Source organism: Prionailurus bengalensis, chromosome B3 (assembly GCF_016509475.1).
Source record: "Prionailurus bengalensis isolate Pbe53 chromosome B3, Fcat_Pben_1.1_paternal_pri, whole genome shotgun sequence".
Classification (NCBI taxonomy): Eukaryota; Metazoa; Chordata; class Mammalia; order Carnivora; family Felidae; genus Prionailurus; species Prionailurus bengalensis.
Genome location: NC_057355.1, coordinates 78,159,500 through 78,166,564, shown reverse-complemented (window position 1 = coordinate 78,166,564; position 7,065 = coordinate 78,159,500). Strand labels below are relative to the sequence as shown.

Below are 7,065 nucleotides of genomic sequence, written 5' to 3'. Positions count from 1 at the left end.
GCACTTGGAATGAGCACAGGGTGTTGTGTGTAAGTGATGCATTACTAAATTCTATTCCTGAAACCAAGAAAAATAAGTAAATGGATTGAAATTTTATTATAATCAAAATAAATAATAAAAGAAAACAAATTATGATGTTTAGGCAATGCCAAATTTAGAAAAGAGTAGGTTTTAAGAGGATTAAAATCCATAGAGAAACATAATGAATGGTTATGCAGTTGTGAAAATAAAGCATTGAGGAAACAGCTTGTTGAGAGCTGTTAATTCAAAATTTGAGATGGAGAGACATGCACATGACATAATACCTCATTATCCATAAATTAAAAATATCTAGTGTTGAGGGACTAAGAAGATGACAATAAAACTGGAGATGTGGAGTACACATTGGCTAAAGAAAGAGGAAGAAACTTGATCAAATATTACTTTACTGATGATGGAACAGAGAGCACACTTAATTCATAAAAATCAGAAGTTTTCCTAACAACACATGACTATTCTGTCTCTAACAGAGAAACACAGAGAAAGCAACTTTAATTTAAGAAATATATATAGGTCAATAAATATACTAGAATAAATGTATAGGCAAATAATTAAGATGTCATCTCTTATTTTTAGTACACAAAAGAATGGAAACAAGTGAAAATTAAGTATTATGTAAAAGTGCTGATCATAGAAGGGGATACAATTTGAAGTGGGAAAACAAGAAGCTAAAAATCTTTACTGAGTAGCTTAACATTTTGAGACTTTAATAAAGAGTAGGAGTTTCACTGACCCACAAAAAGGGAAGAAGAATATTTAAGACAGAGGAAATAGCTGAGAGAGTTCAGGAAGATGTGAAATGAACATAATCTTCAGAAATGGGAAAGAAATTTGCATGATATGTTCAAGTTAATTTTTACCATGAGGAAACTATGGTCAGTCACAACATGGGACTTATAAAAACAAAACACTTTAGTTGAAAAACCAACGGTAGGATTACCTAAAAGACTTTACCAGTCAAAATGGACACCAATAATGTCACAAGTGTTGAACAGAATTAGTTGATCAGAAAAGCCAAGTTTTGGGGGCACCTGGGGGGCTCAGTCGGTTAAGTGTCCCACTTTCAGCTCAGGTCATGATCTCACAGTTGGTGAGTTCAAGCCCCCTGTCAGGCTCTGTGCTGACAGCTCAGATCCTGAAGCCTGCTTCAGATTCTGTGCCTCTCTCTCTCTGCCCCTCCCCAACTCATGCTCTTTCTCTGTCTCTCAAAAATAAATGTTAAAAAAATTTTTTTAATAAAAAAAAAGAAAAGCTAAGCTCTTGTCAAAGGTACGCTTGAATGCTAAAGCTTGCTCTTTTCCATGGCACCTTAGAGGCAGTAGGCTGTTTTAGGATGAAGCTGAACACCTGTCTCCCAGCTACTCACTGCCAGAATCTCCTTAAAGTGGATGATGAATGCAAAACTTGTACCGTTTCTGAGAAGGGCATACCCACAGAAGTTGCTGCTGATGTTCTGGGTGAAGAATGGAAGGGTTACTTGGTCCAAATCAGTGGTGGCAATGACAACCAAGGCTTCCCCATGAAGCAGGGTGTCTTGACCCATGGCCATGTCTACCTGCTGCTCATTAAGGGTCATTCCTGCTACAGACCAAGAAGGACTGGGGAAAAAGTGCACAAATCTATTTGAGGTTGCATTGTGGGTGCTAGTCTCAGTGTTGTCAACTTGGTCATTGTAACAAAAGGGGAGAAGGATATTCCTGGACTCACTGATACCACTGTGCCTCATCACCTGGTACCCAAAAGAGCTAGCAGAATATGCAAACTTGCCAATCTCTCTAAAAAAGATGATGTTGGCCAGTGTATTGTGAGAAAGTCCGTAAACCAAGATAAGAGACCTAGAACCAAAGCACCCAAGATTTAGCATCCTGTTACTTCCTGTGTCCACCAACACACATGTTGACCTATTGCTCTGAAGAAACATTGTACTAAGAAAAATAAAGACAAGGCTGCAGAATATCCTCAACTTTTGGCCCAGTGAATGAAGGAGGCCAAATTAAAACACCAGGAACAGAATGCCAAGAGATGGAGGCTGTCCTCTCTGAGAGCTTCTCCTCTAGTCTGAGTCCAGTCAACAATGAGATTTTCTGAGAGTAACAAATAAGATCAGACTTCAAAAAACAAAATGCTATAGCTTGATAATGACATATTAGATAGATGATGATAGGTAGATAGGTGATAGATAGATAGATAGATAGATAGTAACATTTGCATATAATGTATGTAGAGTAAGTATTTGGAGCAATACTGACTGATGGGAGAAATGAGTTTATTTTCTCTAACACATGATTCCTAGACCTGTCTCTGGATCTCCTACATGTGAGAAAGTGACACGAGAGTGGAAGGGAATTGGGGATAGGGACAGGGAGCTGGGGATTGCATTTATCAAGCTTATTAGCAGCTTTGAATATATTTCTGCAAATCTGAAGTTACAAAATCATTCAAAAAGCAGAAATAATTTTACTCCATCTGCCAGCATCTGGCTGCTGCTATTATACATAATAACTTACTTGCAGAGAATTATAGAAATAAAGAAAATAGCCTTCGGAATCGGAGAGTCCTGAATTCAGAATCATGCCTCTCACTTGATATTTGAGAAAATTAACTGACTTATTTGGGCCTCTAATCTCTCCTCTATTCTTGGAGACACTAAAAACTGACTCATGACATACCTGAAAGACAATGTGAGGCCACCCACGTAAACAGTTTATCATATTATCAAACATGCTGTTCATCTGCTGTGAGAAGGTAAGTATGATGTTTGGAGTGAGAGACCGTCTATTCTCCAGGTTTCCTTGGTAAGGGAATTCAGGAAAAGAAATCTGAATTTTTTTCCTCATCCCTCACTCCACTTGGTGAGGGTGAGTGAAGAAACTCCACTTCTTTGCTTCTGTCTTTTCTAGATCTCTCTTTTGAATTGGCCTGCCTATAGAGAAAAAAATGCATTTTGGTATGATCACCCCGATGTGGGATGATTAGTAGTGACCCTTGTGTCTTATTCCTCATTTGGTTCCTGAATTCAATGAGAAGACAATAGTGTTGTCTCCTTAAAGCCCAAAATGAAGCAGCTATTATTTTATTAACAAGCAACCATTATGCAGTACCTCTTGTGAGTTAGAATTTAGAAGTACTTTCTCCAAGTGTCTTTTAAGCAGTCTGTTTAAATTATAAATTTTGATTTAAAGGAGTATTTAATAATTATAACTTTAAAAAGTTTAAAGTGGTGCCAGGACAATACTGAATCTGTACTATGTAAAAAAAATCATTTCCATCAGAAATGTCATCATGGAAACAGTATTATTTGAATAGTGAAACTTAGAGATTTATAACATTAACAGATATCATGCGGTGATAATGACATATTAGTTATTTATACGACATTGTGTGACAGAGATGGTTAACTCAATTAGATCCTGGTGGTATTAAAGTCAAGGTCACATATTTAATTTCCATATGGGCCAGTATACTCCTGACTGGGAAAACTTTGCTCTCTACTCACGGACTGCACCCCTAACCCCAATCTGTTATTTCTCAATTATGTGCCATTAATTGATGCAATATCCTACTGATAGTGGGTCATCCGTGCCATCTGCATAAATGAAGGACAGCATGTCTATGAGGCAGCCAACAGAGAACAACTTGAAGCCAACAGTACCAGAAATTTCACTAATAACCTGTAGGTTTCTTCAGGGGTAAAAAAAAAAAAAAAAAAAAAAAAAAAAAAAAAAAAAAAAAAGCAGCTCCAAACTTTCCAGGGGAGAATTAACTGCAAACATTATTCAAATGTAGGCTGGAATCAACTCACAGTTGTTTTCTGTAAAAATGAGGTAAATAGAAGTTCAATAACCTACTACGCTTTTTTTTAAGCTTCTATTCAAACATATTTATCTGATAAGATGTTCTCTCATCTAGTTTGTTTCCTAACAAAGAAGACTTTTTTAGTTTGCCATTGCTGTTTATTTACTAACTCAGAGCTCCTTTGTCTTTGTTCTAAATCCTACTGGGAATTTGTAATATATCCCAATGTCATTCATTTATTATTAATTATTATAGTATATATGATTAACAGACACACTGTGACACACAGGGGGAGTAGTTGGATTATTTCTCATCCTCACTTGCTAACGAGAGAGTAAAGTCATATAATCTGGCAAAGAACTGATCCAAAGTAATACCATAATGTAAAGTCTATAATAGATGAAGATTTTTTGAATAGACTTTGAATAGAGGCAGACAAAAACTTCTAAGACATACCTTCAATTTACTTACTTACTTATTTATTTATTTATTTACTTACTTACTTATTTATTTATCCATTACTTGATTATTTTATACCATCCTCATTCAGAAAATTTCCAAATAAGCTACTTACAGAAACCTGTAAGGAAGAGATTGATGGAAATCACTGAAACACTTGGTAATTTTTACTAAAATAATTTCATCTATGAGAACAAGGATTTGAGGTGCTATCTATCTGGGAAATAGAAAAATCTGTCTCCTGTTGTATGTCAAGTAGCAGTCACCAAATGGAACAGAATTTTGAGTTAGGGGATAGTGAGACATGAGGATACAAATGTTTCTTCAAAACACCTTGTTAGAGACGCTGTACTAGTAACAAAAGACTTAACAGAAAGTAAAAATTCCACATAATATATATGGATATTCATATCTATAAGAATCACATGGAGTTTGATTTTTTTTTTTTTAGTTTTCATATTTATTTAATTTTTGAGCAACACAGAGCTTGAGTGGGGGAGGGGCAGAGAAAGAGAGGGAAACACAGAATCCGGAGCAGGCTCCAGGCTCTGAGCTGTCAGGACAGAGCCCGATGTGAGGCTCAAACCCACGAACCATGAGATCATAACCTGAGACAAAGTCGGACATTTAACCGATGAGCACCCAGGTGTCCCACATGGAGTGTGATTTTTAAATGCTATGAAACTTCCCTGAGCAGGTCCCACGGTAGCAGGTTACTTCATCATCAGGCTCAACTTCTGCATCATCTGTGGAGCCTCTCCCAAGTCCAAAACAGAGAAACTTCTCACTGATGTTCTATGATTTCTGGAGTTTGTCTCCACTGCTAGACTCATGAGAATCTGTGCTTGAACTTTTGTTTTACCCCTCTACTTGCCTAAGATGGAAATGCCCAAGTTGACTGTGGACCCCACATAACTGAAAACAGTACAGCCTCTATCCAACTGGGACTCTAAATGACTACACGGAACTAAACTCAATTCACATCTTCAAATCAACTTGAACCCTTATGAGAGCTAAACTGTTATGTTGAAATAGTTATACAGTTTTTGGGTCTGTATGTTATTCTAGCCTAGACTTCCATAATTAATATACTCCATAACCATCCTGAACATATCTTATAAATAACTTTAATTTTACCAATGCCACTCTTAGTATATTAATCTGTGTTCTCCAAATAAACAAACCCAGTAAGTTACATAGATTAGATAGCAGATATAAAGATAAATAGATATAGAGATATAGTTTATCATAAGGAATTGGCTCATGCAGTTTTGAGAAGTATCAAGATCTGTAAGTTAGAGACCGCAGAAAGCCAATATAGGTTTAGTCCAAGTCCAAAGGCAGGAGCAGACAGATGTTTCAGCTCAAAGACAATCATTAGGCAAAGAAAGCAAATTCTCCCTTCTGCCTTTTCTGTTCTATTCAGGTCTTCAATGGATTAGATGAAGCCCCTGAATCTATCCCCTCCCCTGCCACACACACACCACCCCCCCCCCCCCAGCCCAACACACACACTCACACACACTGGGGAAGGCAATCTGCTTTATTCATTCTACAGGAGCAAATGTGAATCTCACTTAGAAACGCTCTCACACACTCACACAGAATATGGTTTAATTAAGTATTTAGGAAACCCATGGCCCATTCAAATTGACACAAATTAAACATCACAGAGGATATTCTTCAAAACTGAACATGATACTATTATGGAAACCTGACTAGTGAATAGTAGAGCAGGATTATCACCTTCTTTACGCTAAATACTGTATTTCTACTAATATAACCTAAAACCAAATTATAATTTTTAGAAGCCACATTAACACTCCATTATGTCTTTTCAGGGACACACACTTCAGGTATTTGATCAGCATGTTACTCAAACTATTCTCACAGTTTTAGAAAGATAGGTTTATATCAGAACATTATAGAAAGGGAGAAGATACTTTATGCTGATTTTAATTCAAATAAGATTTAAATCAAAAGGGTAATTTTAGACATCATTTTGTATGAAAATATAGAGCAATATCCCTTTTCCTGCTGCAAGATAGTCATTTATTTTGGGCTGAAAATAGAAAATATGGATGCCTACAATTAAAAAAATAACATCTAAACAAAGCATTGTCTGACTTTACATGCTCAAAAATGCTGTGAGACCAGTGGGTCATAACCTCTGGTCTAAAGGGTTTCAGGCCTTGTCACTAAATTTCCTCCCCTCCAACAAACAAAAAAACAAAACAGGTCATATTTTTCTTATAGAACAAACAGAGTATGTAGCTCTATTCAATTAGTCTTTGGTTAAAGTGATAAGGCATTGATGAAAGGAATAACAGTGTCATAAATAGAACAGACCTAAGGTAATTTCCTTCAATGATCTTTGAAGTGAAAAATTCTTGTTTTGCAGGCCTCTTCAATATGGTCTTTGGATAACACTCTTACTTTTCTGCTCCTGTAGAAAAGAATGAACTTAGAATTGTCTCTGGTTTCTTGGCCCTTAGAAAGTCACAGAAATCAACATGCTAGACTACGTACCATTTCCTTTAATGACAAGGTGACTAGAGTGGTAAAAAATAGTTCAGCATACTGGTGAACATAAAATTAGATTTGACAATTCAGGAAACACAACTCATATAGCAAGAAACTGCTCATTCCTTTAGAATGAGGTGATCGTCTAGTGAACCAAGTCAATCTGTGTTCTAGGCTTACAGTCCTCCCTGATTCCTTAGGTAACATGTGAAGACTGTTCAATGTGTTATAATTTAAAAACTTAATTCA

The 7,065-nt window shown here is 36.4% G+C and overlaps 1 pseudogene; it reads left to right on the top strand.

The window, feature by feature from the left end:
- The first annotated feature begins 1,372 nt into the window (after window positions 1-1,372).
- On the top strand, window positions 1,373-2,101 carry LOC122468081 (annotated as a pseudogene).
- The last annotated feature ends 4,964 nt before the right edge of the window (window positions 2,102-7,065 follow it).